This window comes from Papilio xuthus, unplaced genomic scaffold, assembly GCF_000836235.2.
Source record: "Papilio xuthus unplaced genomic scaffold, Pxut_1.1 DF826949.1, whole genome shotgun sequence".
Lineage (NCBI taxonomy): Eukaryota > Metazoa > Arthropoda > Insecta > Lepidoptera > Papilionidae > Papilio > Papilio xuthus.
Window position 1 is genome coordinate 5,560,643 of NW_013531700.1, and position 18,339 is coordinate 5,578,981.

At 34.3% G+C, this 18,339-nt stretch overlaps 1 protein-coding gene across 1 annotated transcript in view; it reads right to left on the reverse strand.

The window, feature by feature from the left end:
* LOC106120705 (uncharacterized) overlaps positions 1-18,339 on the reverse strand; it is a 79,376-nt gene that overhangs the window by 39,752 nt on the left and 21,285 nt on the right. Inside the window, exon 2 of the mRNA XM_013316079.1 lies at positions 2,949-3,010. The gene's annotated coding sequence lies outside the window, so the exon portion shown is untranslated. The remainder of the gene's footprint in view (positions 1-2,948; positions 3,011-18,339) is intronic.

The window sequence follows — 18,339 nt, forward strand, 5'->3', positions numbered from 1 at the left end:
TTATGTTCGGAAGGCTCCGTCATGTCCCGACCTAAACGGATTACACGTGCTTCTAAGGCTATAATTCATATGTACATACATATATAATATAATTGTTTATTATACTAACTGCATTAAGTCAATGAAAAATTTTCGCAACTAGGTTCAAAAAGCGATTCAAAAATAGCAAGACATCGAAAAATGTATTGTCATCAGCTTTCTACGTCCCCACCGAGGGGCTAGGAGCCTATCCTAGGGGTGACCAGGTCATTAGGCTCCTCGTCCCTTTAGGGATGTGGAGAGAGTCCCACATAACTGGAGTGGCTTTCCCCGAGGCACCCGGTATGCGTAACGCATGCCCCCTCTTAAAAAAAAAGGGGTGACCAGGCCATAGTCAACCACACTGGCCAACTGCGGGTTGACTATACATATCTTTGAATTTTGCAGATATGTGCAGGTTGCATCACGATGTTTTTCTTTACCGTAAGAACGTCGGATAAATGTACATATGTAAATCGAAAATCACGTTGTACTTTTGAAACCTTTTGAATTACTAAACAAAAAATAATTTTAAGATAAATATTTAGGATGGAATATTGATTTCCAAACAATTAACGACATTGAATTCGGTAGGTATTCTATTATTAAAAGCTAGCTTTTTCCAGACTTTAGTCATAGTTTTCATGGAAATGAAATCAGTGAACTTCGTCATGTGACGGTTGGAGTATTTGTAACAAAGAACGTGAGGCTATCAAAGGGTTACATAACTTGCAACCCGACTTATAAAGATGTTGCTCAAAATTCAGTAACTAAGGTGTTACATGATTTGGGAACTGGGTTTGCGCGGTATTGCGTCCTTTGTATTGTTAGAATGGTTTATATTCTTTGAGTCATATTATCAATATATTGTCTTGGTGTAAAAAAATACATAGGTAATAAAATCGTGATGCAACCTGCACATATCTGAGAAGAAATTCAAAGATATGTGTAAAGGCAACCAACCCGCATTTGGCCAGCGTGGTTGACTATGGCCTAATCACCTTTAACTTAGGGTAGGTTCCGAGCTCCTCGGTGGGGACGTATAGTGAGCTGGTGATAATGATGAAAAAAATTAGAAACCTTGTACTCTAGTCACAAGGTTTGTAATTTTTTTTATTTCTCGTTAAAATCGGCGATATGTTACTGATCAATTGTGAATTTCGTCGGTTGGTTAACTTTAACGAATCACAATGTTGCTAGTATACAAATAGTACGACTGTAAAAAATTTCTTACCATGTTAAGAGAAATAAAACACACGTGTGTTTTAAACAAAGCCAAAAATAGCTAAAACACCTGGTCTACAGTATGTTTGGGAATTCCGATTACCCGGTAAGGGGGTCAAGGCGAACGGACGTACAAACAAAGAATTGTTTTAAATACATACATTTACATTGTTAAGGTACACACGCACTCCCACACACAAACACACACACACAGACACACACACACATATTTTACTGATGTGCAATTTTAGAATGTGTTCATGACAGACAAATAAGAAAACAACAGTAGTACCACAAGAGTCAATTTTGTGTTATTTTTTCGCCACTATATATTTACTATTAACTAGCGACCTACCGTGACTTCGTTAGCGCAGTTATTACTGAAAACTCGTATGTCCAAACAGACTTTCGTTATAAGCAACACAAATACATACAGACACTGAAAATTTATTTACTGTATAGATTTAATCAAGAAAATAAGCAGTAAGCTTTGAATATTTAACTAAGAGCAGGTGTGTTCGTTAGAGTTAATAGGTTGAATCCATTTTATGTTGAGATGCTAAAAGCTTCCGAGTCAGGCAGTCGTTTCATCTAAAGCGGGCTTTTGTAAATTGTTTTCTATTTTACAAAATACATAAGGAATTTCGAATAATAACATAAGCCAACTTTTGGATATTTTAATCATTTTAATATAAAAATCTCGTGTCACAATTTTCGTTCCCATACTCCTCCGAAACGGCTTGACCGATTCTAATGAAATTTTGTGAGCATATTAAATAGGTCTGAGAATCGGCCAACATCTATTTTTAATCCCGCGCGGACATAGTCGCGGGCGACAGCTAGTTTAAATATAAATATGTAGGTTTATAACTAAATGAAGGCAGTACACAACAGGCGACTTTGACGATCTCTTGTTGGGGCCAAGACCGACTTTGGGTCGATGAGCCAGCGGTGTAAGTAAGGTTTATATGTCCATTTTATTGCAACCACCTGTAGCTCAAAATGCTTGATCAGATTTGATGGTCTAAAAAACAACACCCCCGTTATAGAAAAAAAAACTAAAACAATTAAGATTATTCGATTCTTATTATTCACCGAAAAAGTTAAGACAGTACTTTTGGTTTAATAAATTAATTAATAGTTAATAAAGAATAGCTTTTTGTTCTGTATGTATATATTGACCACAGATTATATTACATGATACAGATAATACAAAGAGGAAATAACGTAAAGGAAATGCGGTAACCGCGAATGAAATCTGAAACTTCTGCCCTTTACTTTCTTGTTTCCAGGGATACCAACTGTAATATAATTATTTAATTATGTAGAAGTATTAAATATCTTACTAATATTATAAATGTGAATGTATGGATGGATGTTTGTTAGAAGGTATCTCCAAAACAGCTGCATAGATCTCACTGAAATTTGATATAGATGTAGAACATAGTCTGGAAGAACTAGGCTACTAATTACGTTTTTTTTAATCCCACGCAGACGGTGTCGCGGTCGACAGCTAGTATAAACTACATATATCTTTCTTTATCTGTAATAACTTTATAATTTTAAATTTACTTTAGAATAAATGTTTAAAAATATTCTGTGCGAAAATATTTCCGTCAGCTACTTGAAATAAAGAAATAGTTCTGCTTAATACATAATTAACTTTAACCTTGTACCATAACTTAGATTTCAGATTGATAACTTACCCGTTGGTTTCAGGGGTGTGTTGGGAACCCGGTTGCCATGGCGACCGGCGACCCCGCGCGACCTGCCAACAAGGAAACCATTTCAATACAACATTTGAAAACTTGTAAAAAGGTGTTACTTACTAATCTACGTTACAGAACGTTTGTGAATTCCGATTCTTTAGAATTTGGCCAGGAACAACAACTAACGCGCAGCATAGAAAATCTCTCAGTGACATATGTATGACAAGAATGTTCAGTGGAAACCCACCTTAAGAAAATGGAAAAATAAAAAGCATTTTGTGTTACTTATTAACAAGTAAATCGCGTTAAAATAAGTGTCGCTTTTCTGTACCCGGAAAAATATAACTATTCACAAAAACAGGGATGGCGAACCTTTCGTACGCGTACATCACAAAATTATTTTTTCAAAACGAAAAAAAATTTCTTCAATGATTATAAAGTCAATATGGCACTTCTTGGATCTCATTAAACTATTAAAAAGGGTCTTGACACACAGACGAACAGACAACAAAGTGATCGTATTAGGGTTCCATTTTTTCCTTTCGAGGTACATTGATAAGTAAATGTTTGCAACACCTGACCTACATTTAATTTAATTATATATATAAAAGAAATCCATTTTGTTCAGAGTCTGTTTCTCTTCATTAGTAAAATAGTCGTGAGGTTTTAATAAGATTAACGGCGGTCACTTGTCTTTGTTTCACTTAACCAACACTTTCTAAGATTTATCTTTTCTTTCATTTGTTTACTTTATCTTAAGTTCATTTGTTACGGTTGAAAAATGTAAGCCATATCCAGTAAGGAACTGCTTCGGGAATAATCCAAAGTTATTCTTAATTAAAACACAAATATAAAAAACATATTTATAATCTTTTTACCTCTTCTCTTCAGTTCTCTCAGCATCTTTCATGCATTTCTATGAGCTACCATATCTGAATTCACTCCTACCTGTAACTTCTCTTTCACACAATCCTTCCATACTTTCTTTTTAATCATTATCAGCAGCTCACTTTACGTCCCCACTCGAGAGGCGCGAGCCTACAATAAATCAGGGTTGACTAGACCGTAGTCAAGCACGCTGATCCAGTGCGCATTGTCTTCACACATATCTTTGAATTCATTGCATCGCGATGGTTTCCTCCATAGTAAGAACGTCAGATAAATGTCCATATATAGATATAAAAATACATTTTTACATGGCGGTATTCAAACCCAGGACCTACAGATTAAAAGTGTTTAACCCTTAAGCCACCGACGCTCTCACCACGGAATTTTCGTGTGGCAAATTCAGAGGTCACTTTAAATTAATAAAAACATTTTAGTATGAAAACAACGGAGACAAAAGAACACAAAAATTGTAAAGTATAATCTACGACTCGGTAAGTTTATTCAAATCCGGGCCTCTCCGAAACGTAATTTGTTTTTCAATGGCCGCGAACCATCGAGTTAGACGTCCCAGAAATAAGAATATTCATGCTCTGAAAATCTTAATTACAATGACGTATTTTGGCCAGATGACGTCTCGAAACGGTAAATTTTAATTAATTTAAATTATTTTATAATTTCGTTTAAAAAATAAAATAGCGTTCAAATTACTTTTTATTCACAGTTAAAATAACATATTCAAATGTAAATAGCTTTGTATCTTACTAATTTTATGAATGCGAATGTTTAGATGGACGGATGTTTGTTTGAAGGTATCTCTAGAACGAATGAATGAATCTCGATGAAATGTGGTATGAATATAGACCATAGCTTGGAAGAACACATAGGCTACTATTTAAGTTTTTTTTAAATTCCGCGCGGACCGAGTCGCAAGCGACTAGTACTAGTACATAATGAAATATGGGATAATCATAGACTAGAAAATTTAAGATACATAATGACAAGTACATAACACAAGTATATGAATGTCATCGAAAATTCTAAGTGACATTTGTTTACAAACTTTTAATTTTAATGTAGTAAACTATATTAAATCTTTGTAACTATGTTTTAGGTCTATTTGTGATAGATAAACCGATGACCTAGATCCGATGAGCTCGTTGTCACGCTTCGCTGACTCCCAGCAGCAGCCGCTTTCATCATCAAATATACTTTTAATCCAATTTTAATTAATAAGGTTGCTACATTTTTTATAACTGAGATAAGTAAGTGATGGTAAAGTGAAGTGAAAAAATGTATTGCCATGTGCAATAGGTTGCGACTAGAGTAAGTCCCCCCTGGGACCCCCTGGTGTCTACTTATGGGGGTCTCGATTGGAGTGGACATTGTAGGTAATTTTAGGATTCACAAGTTGAAGAACCATAAGTTGGTTCAAACCAGTAAAGCTTTGATTTAAGTTTCCTATTAGAAGAAAGAATTTTAGAATCTCTTACCAGTATTATAAATGCGAATGATTGGATGTATGGATGGATGTTTGTTAGAAGGTTTTTGCAGAACGACTCATCGGATCTCGATGAACTTAGGCATAGATGTAGAACATAGTCTGCAAGAACACGCAGGCTACTAATATTTTTTTTCCGCGCGGCCGGAGTCGCCGACAGCCATTTATTGATACGAAAAGTATTGTCTTCAAATGGAGTAATGATCTTGCTGGTAAAAATGCACAAATCTTTGACTAAGGGTTGTCTCTGAAAGTCGAGAAGTAATGAAAGTACTACAATTCTTATTTTTATTTCTTTCAAAAATCATCGATGTGGCAACCCTAATCATGTCCCAAGCTTTACGCTTGCTAGCTCGTTTTTTGCTTGAAGCCATTGAACCTCCTTTACTTGTACCGCTATTTGTTTCCGTCATTTGAATCATTATTGGCTAAACAATAAGGTATATTTTCATTTGTTCTACTTTCCTTAATAACTTTGTATATGTTTTCCTACGCAGTTTTATCTTTAAGTTCAAGGTTTGATGCACCGTTTGCTTTGAGTTTTTACTTTGATAGAGTTATTGTCGTAAAATGTACATGTATCATGTTTTTATATGTTTTAAATTTACTTAAATATATAGTATTACTAGCTGTCGCCCGACTCCGTTTGCACAGGATTATAAAATAGATAGTTGCCGATTCTCAGACATACAGAATATGCTCACAAAATTTCATGAGAATCGGTCAAGCCGTTTCGGAGGAGTATGGGAACGAAAATTGACGAACACGAAAATTTTATATATAATAATATTACCTACTCAGTATGAACAGGAACAGACTAGTTTAGACAAATGGGGGGGTCCTTCTTTAAGGTAAGTAGTAACTAGACTTGATTCTTTGTTATCGCAAGCTTAAATCTATTATTACTATTCGTTAGTCTAAATCTTTTTCTAATAGTGTTTAATCTTTCTAGTATTTTTATATATAGTATTTTTCAAAAATATTAGCAGATTTTTTACAAATTTACTAATATTACTTTAACCATTACAACTAAGCTCTAGGCTTATGATAGAATATGGTTTACGACAATAGTCGAATGGCGGAATTCGAACCCCCGACCTCGTCGTCGGAAATCCGTATCCTTAACCATTAGGCTATTGTCGCTTCAATTACGTTTCAATATTATAAATGGGAATGTTTAGATGAATGTATGTTTGAAGATATCTTTAGAACAACTGCAAGGATGTTGCTGAAATTTGGCATACATATAAAACATAGTCACTTAGAACTTGTATGCTACTAATTAAGTTTTTTTTTTATTTCCTCGCGGACGGAGTCGCGGGCGACAGCTAGTGTTCAAATAATTTTATTCGAGTGATTGAAATGAATGTATTTCATATACAGCTCATTTATAAAGTTGTTAGACTCTTATGGTACGTCAGGAAAGCCTTATGTTAGCAATAAAGAGCCTGCCTCTGCCATGGTAAGTGCATTGAGCCGGAAAACCTTCCGCTGGTGTACTTACTACTTGTATTACGATGCTTAGGGTTGCCAAAATAGTAAGATTTTTTTTTAATAGAAGGTAAGTTACAAGTTTACAATAATCCTATTTTACCTAAGTTACTAGGCAACACCTAATATTAGTTTTCAGTACCTAAAGTTACCGTGTTGGAGTGGTTCTCTATTAAAGTTAATTGCAATGTGGATGCACCTTTATCCTTATAAAAATATTTTAAACAAACAACATATAATATTATAGGACATATAGCTAAAATTTAAGTAGGGAAACCTTTGGAAAATTAAAATAAATCAGGAAGTTGAGTTGCTTACATTACTCTTTTTCCATAAAAACTTTTTTGTAAAAAACTTATTTTTCAATCAAGGCAAACACAAACTATATTTCATCTTACTAATATTATAAATGCGAATGTTTAGATGGATGGATGGATGTTTGAAGTTATCTCCAGAACGGCTAAACAGATCCGGCTGAAATTTGGCATAGTCGTAGAACATGTTCTTTGTGAATACATTGGCTACAAATTAAGTTTATATTTTAATTCTGTAAGGACAGTATCGCGGGCGACCGCTAGTTTATTAATAAAGTTAGAAACAATTTGAATAAGGATTTTTGACAACCCTAAAATAGCGGGATACTCCGACTCTTAACGTAGATTAAAATAGACGTTGTCGACTCGTTGCGATCTTCGTCTTGTACCTTTTGATTTTCTACTTGGGAATATTTTCGTTCGCATCTATTTTGTATAAAGTGTATCTTAAAACGTTGAATATTTTCCTAAGTGAAGGTGACGTCGTTTGAAAGCCTTTTATAAGTGAAATTCTGAAACAATTACTTGAGATTTATGTGTTTAAAAAGTCACTTTAAAAATTAGGACACTGGAGTGTTTTGCTTTATGATTGATAGTCAGTTAAATCAAATTTATCAGTAATTGTATGTAAAATGATTGCTTCATCATACTCAGCCTAAACTTGTCCGCTGCTGGACGTAGGCCTCCCCCATCGATTGCCACAATGCCCGGTCCTGTGCCGCCCGCATCCAGTGCACTCCCGCAACCTTGACCACGATTTGATTGCTTAAATAGGACTATTGTTAATCATATTGTTGAGAGTTGGGTTAAGAATTTTCATCTGTTTACGAGTATTCGACGTAATCAGTCATTCCCAATTAAGATAGATTGGAGTTTACCGAAGACTTACCGTTGGTTTCTGAACCATAAATATGCGTATAAAACATATAGTCATTCGTGTTTATCTTTGACAAAACAAAGATAATTAGAAGAAAGTTTGAGAATCTCTTGAACTAAATTAAGAGGTCATTTTATTTTATAAACAAAATAGCTATAACCCGCGACAACGGCCGCGCGTAATTAAAAATATAGTAGCCTATGTGTTCTTCCAGACTATGTTCTATATGTATGTCAAATTACATCGCGATCAGCCGTTCTAGAGATACATACATCCATCCAAACATTTGCATTTATAATATTAGTAAGTATTGTTTAATATGACACAATATGAAGACATCTTGAGCTTATTCTCACATATTAAGGTCAGAATTACGAAAAACACACAAAGCGTATCGTATTAAATGTCGCAATGCTTTGGACATCATGAAATAAACATAACTGTGGCGACCTTGTTAAAAATTGTAAGCGCTCAAGTTATTTGACTTCATTATATAAATTCAATTTATTAAGTTTTAACATTTTAAAGCGATATTAATAATTTTTTTCTGTTATTGCTTGTTCTTTTATTTAGCATGAAATAAAAAAGATACTCATGATTAAACATTCCATTTTCTACGTAGTATTTTTTTTTTGAAAAATCGATGTCTCGCAAAACTTTTCATCGATTTTCTTCGTTATTTTTAAGTGTTTTCGTGTTGAAGTTTGAATTAAGTACAAGTCTAACCAAGTCTTAAATTGATTAGTTAATTACAAAGTTCAAAGTTAACCAATAGATTAAACAATATTCTATTTTAGGTGTTTATTTGATTGTTAATACATCTTACATCTTACTAATGTTACAAATGCGAATATTTAGATGGATGTATGGATGTTTGTTTAAAGGTATCTCCGTATCAGCTGGATAGATCTAGTTGAAATAATGCGTAGATATGTTTTAATTCCGTATGGACGGAGTCGCAGGCGACAGCTAGTCCTTAGTAAATTAAGACCCAGACGGTAAACCGAAACCATAATTAATGAATCTTAAAGTTTAATGAATTATTAAATTAATGGAATTGGGAATTTAATTTCGAACAAACAAAGTCAAAATGGCCGACCGTGACTATTAATTTCTAAACGTAATTACTTAGTCAATTGGAGTTAACTTCGACATTTGGTTTGACTGTTTGCCGGAAGGAAATTGCGAATTGGAAATAGTTGACATAACAATAATAACTTTAGTTTGAAAACTATAACTGCATTATAACAGTAAGTTTTCATATAATTTGTTTAGCGCAACTTTGGTCCGCCTAGTCCGTATCTCTATAGTCAAAGTAATCACAAACAAGTGTTGTTTGTAGTCCAATAATATGGTCAAGAGTTGAACGTCGCCACATGTTCAAGACGTTTCAAAATAACGTACAATCAGGCACAGACAGCGCAGGTGCAATTACGTGAGGAATGCAACGCGAGCGCTCCGATCCTTATGAATTATTTATAGTATTACGATACCCATGGCTTAAGATAATACTAGGATAATCTGCTACTTCCACAATTTATGAAGAGACTACGCAAACAGTATATTAAAAAAAAACTTTTAATGTACTGAAATTTGTTGAATTTTGCTACAGCTCTATAACATCATGAAACATCATCAGCTAATTATACGTCCCCATCGTAGGTGAAGCCTATCCTAAGTTAGGTTTGACTAGGCCATAGTCAACCACGCTGGTTGTTGAATTGTTGACAACTCAATGGGGGTTGACTTCACACGTGTCTTTCTTTCGTATCGTATATTTCTTCTTAGATATGAGCAGCCTCACGATGCTTTACTTCACCGTGAGAACGTCGGATAAGTAATAAAACATAACGATCAGTAATAACTCCATAGTGACAACAAAATGAGTCACGGCGAAGTTCTTTTTATGGTTTTAAGAAAATCCAAATTTTGTAATTGAATAATAAACATTATTATTTCTATTAAAAATATCATTAAAATAGAAAACAATTCATTAAGTAATGTTCAGATGGGAACAGTATGAAAATGTACAAATTAAAAAATAATCATGTCCCAAATTTAATAAGTGGATGTTGTCACCCTACACATCAAGCTATGCACCAGCTCTCTCACTTGAAGTTGCAACAGCTCGATCTCGGTTATTATAAGAACGGTACAGAAATAATATCAACCACTTATCCATTCAAACAAAACCAATATTATAAATACGAATGTTTAGATGCATGTATAGATGGATAGATGGATGTTTGTTGGCAGGTATCTCCGGAACAGATAACCGGATCTTGATGAAATTTGCCACAGATGTAGAACATAGTCTGGAAAAACACATAGACGACTAATTAAGTTTATTTTTTTTAAATCGCGGGTGACAACTAATTGTAATATGTACCTGCAGTGTTCTAATTCAAGTTCCGGTCTCACTTGACCGATTATAGTTCCATTGAACTTTATTAAACAAAACGACAATATGTCAGACCATCGTCAAAGGTCAATCAAATGCCAAGTCATAAATACGACGTTACATATTCAGAAAAACTTAAATGTTATAGTAGAAAAAAACGTTCGCTAAATTTTTAGGTTCACTCGTAATTTTTTACCTATAATTTTTTTTGCAATAATTGATTTTTAAACTACAAATAATGAAATAACAAAAATGACGTCATTGCAGTAAAAAACTTACTTAAACAAATACTTAATGTTCACTTAAAGACTTTGAGTGTGGTAATAAAACTATAAACTTTTGGTCCTTCGAAAATTAATTTAAAGCGGAACCCAGACGAAATATGTTTAATATCATCTATAAATAATCAGCCAACAAGTAATTTTAGCTACCTGACGTTAGCAAATATTTATCAAGGTAACTAATTAACGTCAGATATTCACATATCAACAACTTAACAACTTAATTGTAAATTCGCAATTTGAATTAAGATGTACTCCGCTTCATTTTGTGTAAATAAAATTGTTCTATATTTAGTCCTACATATAGAATAATTAAATTGTTGCTAGGGGAGTATCTTATCTACATATTACGTAAGATTGTTTTTTATAGCATTTACCGTTGGTTTCTGTCCTCAAAATCCCTGTATAAAACATATCGTCATCCCTGTCATTATCTTTGAAAAAACACAATATCTTTAAACGGGGATTTTAGTCTCTAAAAAACCCATGGTTAACAAGGGAAAACTACTTAAGTGGTGGTAGTATCAAAGTTTTGTATCTACAAGTAAAATGCAAATAGTATTTAATTAAAATGTCACTTAAATGTAGAATGCATGAGTTTTCATTTTCTCTGCAATATCGTTGAACTGTTCGACCGTGAAGTCCTTATTAGGACACATCTCGTGGGCAGCTGATTTATGACAATATTTGTAAGTACAACGTATGTATACAACATCGATACATAAATATATTGCTATCTCTTTCTTTCAGTGAGAATGATGAGTTTTTCAACTTGTAGTTCTAATAATTTAACAAATACTATACCTTATTAATTAATTTAAATCTGGTTATGGATCGAAAGAGTTAAATTTACTATGTTCCTCTCCTTGTAAGTTCATACAAAAATTATAAAGCCATCTCACTACAGATTGCTATTTTTAATAAAAAAAATCTCAGTTCCACTGGCCGTGAACATAATCGATTATAATGAAAAATACAAAAAAAATGACAAAACCCGTCCACATACAGACCGAGAGTAGTGTGCCAATATATTATTGCAAGAAATATATAACACGACGTAGGCATAAAAACAGGAACATATCATTCTGTTTTCACCCAAACTCTATTTGAAAATTAATTGTAACGGTAACGAAACAATTGGAATTAATTGATACTTAATGATATTTTCTTGTGCATTGCATAAAAATTAATTAAAGCTTAAATTCCTCTGCACTTATTCCATAAAACTAAATAACTTTATTAAAAGTAAGAGAATTATCCTAGATGATATAAAATGTTGGTCACCCTACATGGACATGTTTACGCGCCATCTACCGTGAATATTGCCTATAAGATTGCTGGATCTCATTTCCAAGAGATTTTCCAAATTATATGTTATTACGCAATTTATATAAGAAAATTCTTTAAAATTAGATCCTATATATAGATAATAATATATAATTAGATATGTGACCTTGAATACTTTTGACTTCGTACTACATTTATAAAATGTATGTTTTTTACTGTCAGAGAGTTCAATAAAGTTAAAAGTACGCCTTTTGATGTATTCTACTAAAATTAAAAAGTTAATATAAAACTACACCGTGTGAGATGTTCCAATGAATGCTGTTTACATCAGTTTCTCGACGCGACTGAACCGTGAAGCGTTACTGACGCTTTCTCCTGTCCGCTCTAATGGGCATCTCAAGGATAGACTGGACATTGTATGTAAACTAGTAATTAAATAACCAACAACTTACCTGACTGTACTCGGGTATAAGAATAGTCTCTCTCAAACAAATCGAACAACAGTGAATAAGGAACACGAATGGATACAATCATAAAGATAATGGAATTTATCTTACTAATATTATAAATGCCAATGTTTAGATGGATGTTGGGTAGAAGGTATCTCTAGAATGGCTGAATGAATCTCGCTGAAATTTGACTCAGATGTAGAATACACTCTGGAAGAACACATACGCTACTAATTAAGTTTATTTATAAATTCCGTGCAGATATAGTCGCGGGCGACCGCTAGTTTACATATGACATCAAGAAATTTTCCCTTTTAATTTTAAAGTTTGCTGTCATATGTCCCTTTATCAATAGTATTTTCTTTTTTATTTAATTGAAGCTATTGGATTATTTCAAATCAAAACTTATCGTTTAAATTTTAACGTTTATTAACCTTTTAGACGTCTCTCATGAATCATAGTCTTTATTAAGTAAGCACTTGAGGGTCGTTAGTTCGTTAGTGAACCCTCCCCTCTCTGAATGAGTCAGCGTTGAACGTGCCACCAGGGCTATTGATTCATTGGGAACCGGTCTTTGGGATACAGGGGAGTCGAGATGGTTTATTAACACGTTCTCTACCGATTGTTAGGTTTCCGTACCTCAAAAGGAAAAAACGGAACCCTTATAGGATCAATTTGTTTTCCGTCCGTCTGTTTGTCTGTCAAGATCCTTTTTCTCAGTAATATGTGGAAGTATCTGGCTAGAATTTATTTGCGTATAAACTCACCAGGCGATACGGGTTGTTAACAGAAAGTCAAAGGTTAAAGAAATTACATACTTAATCCGTTACTAGGAGGCTTAAGGTCTATTTTCACTGGTCTAACGTAATATGCACTTATAGGACCCATTTTGTGTAAATTTTTCACTTTTTCACGAATATTTCTCTTGTTAATGTTAACTGGGGTTTGTCCAGTATTACAAAAACAAAAGAAACATACGAGTAATATCCGAAAATAATGAGATTAGACTGCCACGGAGCGTATAATTAAATTTAGACGAATCTAGTTAAGAAACGACCATGACTTTGCCAAAGAAAATGATAATATGGCTTTAGGGTTTATGAATTAATCAGATTATTATATTACTTATTTTGTATAGATATAACATTTGAACGAGAAATCCTACATTACCTTATATGCCCTATACTTATTGGTCATATTAAAATTAAAAAGTAATTGTTAAGAAAACACTACAAACATTCAATACGCCAAGTAGACTTGTAAGTATAAAAAATATTAAATAACTATTTTAGTCCGCGTCTGCGAAATAATACCAGCACCACTCATCCTGATGAAGGGTCCCGATGGGCTCGAAACTAGTCGGTGGCGACACCGGACGAGTATACGTGAGTGTTTAGCCGTGTTTATATATCAGTTTAGTATAATGTCTCACGAAAGTTTGAATAATTTAACTATTTTGGTCTTAACTTAATCCATCTATTAGTGAAAATTAGAAGAAAATCCTTACTAATAATAGTAGTTTCTGAAATTAACACAACCTCAAAGACTACTAGGAACATATAAAGCAAATGTATATTTTACTTCTTACTAATGTTATAAATGTGAATGTTTAGACGGTTGGATGGATTGATGCTTGTTAGAAGGTATCTCCAGAACAGCTGCATGGATCTCGCTGAAATTTGGCATAAATATAGAACATAGCCCAGAAGAACATATTCTTCTTCTTCTTCGTCGTTACAGTCTTGTCCGACTGGTCGTGGTCATCAAGTATCAGTGACCCGCTTTAGATGAACATATAAGCTACTATTTTTTTTTAATTCCACGCGGACGTAGTCGACGGCTACAGCTAGTCTACGTATATGTTTAATTTATAGATGCACAGATGAACGTACACTTTCATTGTTTCATATCCCCCACTGACACTGACGCTCCTGTGAATCAAATAAGTTCCGTGATACGTGAGATTATTGTACAAGGTTATTGTATGTCATCGTAAAATTATGAACTCCGACAATTTGTTAACTAACTTGTGTCAAAAATCTCACCAGCGAAATCTCACCATTGTTCTAAAATTAGAAACCGTTTAATTCAGGTTAAAGTTATATCGTGGCTTGCGTTTTTACTACATTTGCATAGTGAAGTCATTATCCTAGGTTTAGTTTGAGTAATACGAAATAATAATAAACAAGTAAAAAATTAAGTTAATTTGAGTTAACACAACCACATGTAATGGTATGATTGCAAACTAACAGAATTTTCAGTTTCACTGTAACATAGAGTTAACGCAGTCAGTGCGATGCAATCAAATGATTCACATCAGTGCGCGTACTGTCGAGTCCTGTCACCGCGACCTTGACTCCACAGTGTTACAATGCTGCACGGATAGGACATCGGTTACAAAACGCAGACTATAGAAATGTACATTCCAATACACATGACTAATGACGCCCACTGCTGGACATAAAACCTACCAAAATTATAGACAATTAAATTATTTATGACTTTATCTCTTTTTTCTTACCGCCAGAGTCTTCCTACTCTACTACAAATACTTACGATCCCTACATCATCATCAGCGTGAATTCGGCCATTGCTAAACGCAGGCTTTCCCCATCAACCTACCTACCCCTAATGAAAAAATAAAAATAAAAAAAGAATGTCAGAAAATATACCACGTGACGACAAATTGACCATAGAACGATTCTGGGTATGGATTAGGAGTCATAAACATCTTTACAGAGAAACGTTTCTATTCTTTTTTTTATCATAAGGTGGCAAACGAGCGAGCGGTCACCTGAAATCGCTGAAATAGCGAAGTGACCGTTGCCCATAGACATACGCAATCGCATATGCGTTGCCTATCTTTGATCGACGGAGGAGGGAATGCACAGAAAGAAAATATTGCCCATCCATGCATCCTCTCATCCGGAAAGTCCACTTCCACTTCCCATCCTTTCTCCATAAGAAAAAGGGTGGGAAGGGAAAGAGGACTAAATTAGGCCTCCGGGACGCACACTCATCAGACGAAACGCGGAATTGCTTCCACTTCACGCCTGTCTTCTGTGTGGTCATGGTATTTCACCGGGCGAGCCGGGCCGATTCGTGCGAAGATGTTAAAGCGGACTCTACCACTGTTAAACTGTTGTCCTACAGAAAGTCTGTACAAATTATCCTTTTCCAGCAAAAGACTTTATATTTGACATCAAAACTTAAGTTTCTTAGCAACATCGTTAGCATATTCCGAGAATATATTTGTTTATAAGATTTTTAACGTGTGAAAATGTCATATCAAAATGTTTACTAGAGGTTTTTTATAGAAAAAATATTTATAACACATCAATATGATGTTTATATAATTTGAATAAAAAAGTAGATTGAATCACTAAAAGTTATTTGAAATAATTCTTTGACTTATATGTTTTACTGATGCAACACATATCTTCAATTGAATTGTTCAGTCTGATTTTATACGTATATGTAAGCCGATGTAGGTTAGGTTAAAAAGTTGGTAGGTTAGCAGGGGTGTTCTAATGGGGACGTTTCGTGGCCCGCTAATTCGAGTGCCAGACTTTCGGCCCTCCAACACGGAACCCCTAATGTGTGACTACTACAAATTGTAGTCACCATACATTTTGCTCTTTAAGGATATTTTCAAAATAAAAAAAACCGATTGTTTTAATCGACGTAGTTTATTCCATACACTGTATTCGATCGAAAATGAAATTAAAATCTTTGAAGGCGGTTTTTATACCTACATAATAAATATGATTTCACAAATTGAATACATACAACGATGTTGCTTTGCCAAAAAAGTCCAAACAAGTCCGGTATCGAAGTCGGATCTGCAGGTTAATTCTGTATTTAAATACTGCGCCATCGCAACGCTCAGTAAGACTACTGCAGTAATATTTTTTCGTGGTAATATCCTGACTTTACTAAACCCATGGCCATCCTACATTACATTCATGTTGACTGAGAAGTATGTCAGAGCTCCTGAGCACCATTACTCTCACAACTGGGTTTCATATTCCTCGCAATGCGAATAGGATAAATGCCATTTATAACGTTCTTTTAATTCCATATAAAATGGGGAAGCATTAGACTAAGTTTTATAATGTACTTTATTTTTTAAATGCGAATACTTTTTGCACGATGGAAAGAATGTCAAAATACTTCGCTTTTTATATCATACTAGTATAATAAATGCAAGAGTTTATATGGATGGTTTGCAAAAAGATATCTCCAGAACGGCTACATAGTAATCATAGCGCAGTCGGCCGCTTTTTGATTTTTTTATTAATAACAGGTTAAGGTACTGCATAGCTCGTTAATTAAAATAACTGTACCTTATAACCGTGTAATGTTCATTCCGTTTCCTATAAATATCCTTATACAGTAATAAGTACATTTATTGATTTCCTACATTTGCTTTTATTGCTCGATACGGCTACAAAAAATCTTACTATACAAGGTCACATTGAATCTGATAAAAAAAAACAATATTATATATTTTGCCAAAAAAAAATATAATCAGCCAACACTATTACGTAAAAAGAATCGTTATTTTATGACAGTTAGGTGTTTAATTTTAAATTAAGAACGAACATTTTATTAAATCACAAACATCTGGCCCGCGTTCCAAATTTAAATTTACTATCGTTTTGTGAACCCCGCGCGGTGTTAGCTCTAATCCTCTAGTTTAATTTGTTTTCTTCTTGATTTATCATCGGTCTTAAATTTTAATGGAATTTATTTTTAAATTAAAACATAACACGAACCACAAATATTAAAAAAAAAGTCCCGACCAGATAACTTTACTTTTAAAGTATGTATGTTTTAATTAAAAATGAAAGAGAATTACAAATTTAAGACGTGTGTGAGAGAGACGTCGTTTGATGTTTTGGTACAAATATTTATAGAAAGTTGCAATATTCTATTGTTTCGAGGAAGTGGAACATTTGAACAGCTTTTTGATAAGTTATTGTGTTTAGCCGTGAATTTCAAATATTGTATTTCAAAGAGAATTAGAGGACAGCAATATCTCAGGGGTTAAGCACTTGACTTGCAATCTGCAGGTCTTGGGCTCGAATCCCGCCATCTACCGATCTATTTTTTTTCGTTTTAAGATTTATATACGTACATTTATCCGACGTTCTTACTGTGAAGGAAAACATCGGGATGCAACCTGCACATATTTGAGAAGAAATTCAAAGATATGTGTGAAGTCAACCCGTATTTGGTCAGCGTAGTTTACTATGGCCTAGTCACCTCTAACTTAGGGTAGATTCCAATCTGGTGATGGATACGGGGGAGACCATCACCAGCGACTGAGGGCGGCCTCCACCCCCCCCCCGTGAGGGAGCTGCCATGGCAGCAGGCGCAGACGGGGCCGCGGACGAGAGCGAAAGCGTGCCCGTGGCCCCGTCCCGATGCGTCAGAGGGCAGTCAGGTTTTAGTGGGTATTCTGGTCACCTTCTGTGGCCGGCGAGTCCCACACTCCCTACGCCATTGCACCGCCCGGCGTAGGCGTGCGTAAATGCATTTCCTGACTATAAAAAAAAAAGGGTAGATTCCAAGCCCCTAAGTGAGGAGGTATGTACCTGACGATGAAAGTTGTGGTTGTAGATGTGGTACGACAGTAATCACCTTAACAATTTTGATACGAACATTTTATTATATTTTTAGTGCTAAACTAAAAAACTACTGAACCGAGCTCATAAAGGATATTTGTTTGTATTTCGTTTTTAACTAAGATTTTTATCAGGTTTATATATATATCGGTGCTATGTACATCCGATTTTCATTGGGTAACGAGAGTGTAATGCATACACAGAGAGTGACTGAAAATTATTTTTAAAACATTTTTTCTTGTTTATTTATGAAACCTTTAAAAAACCGGGCT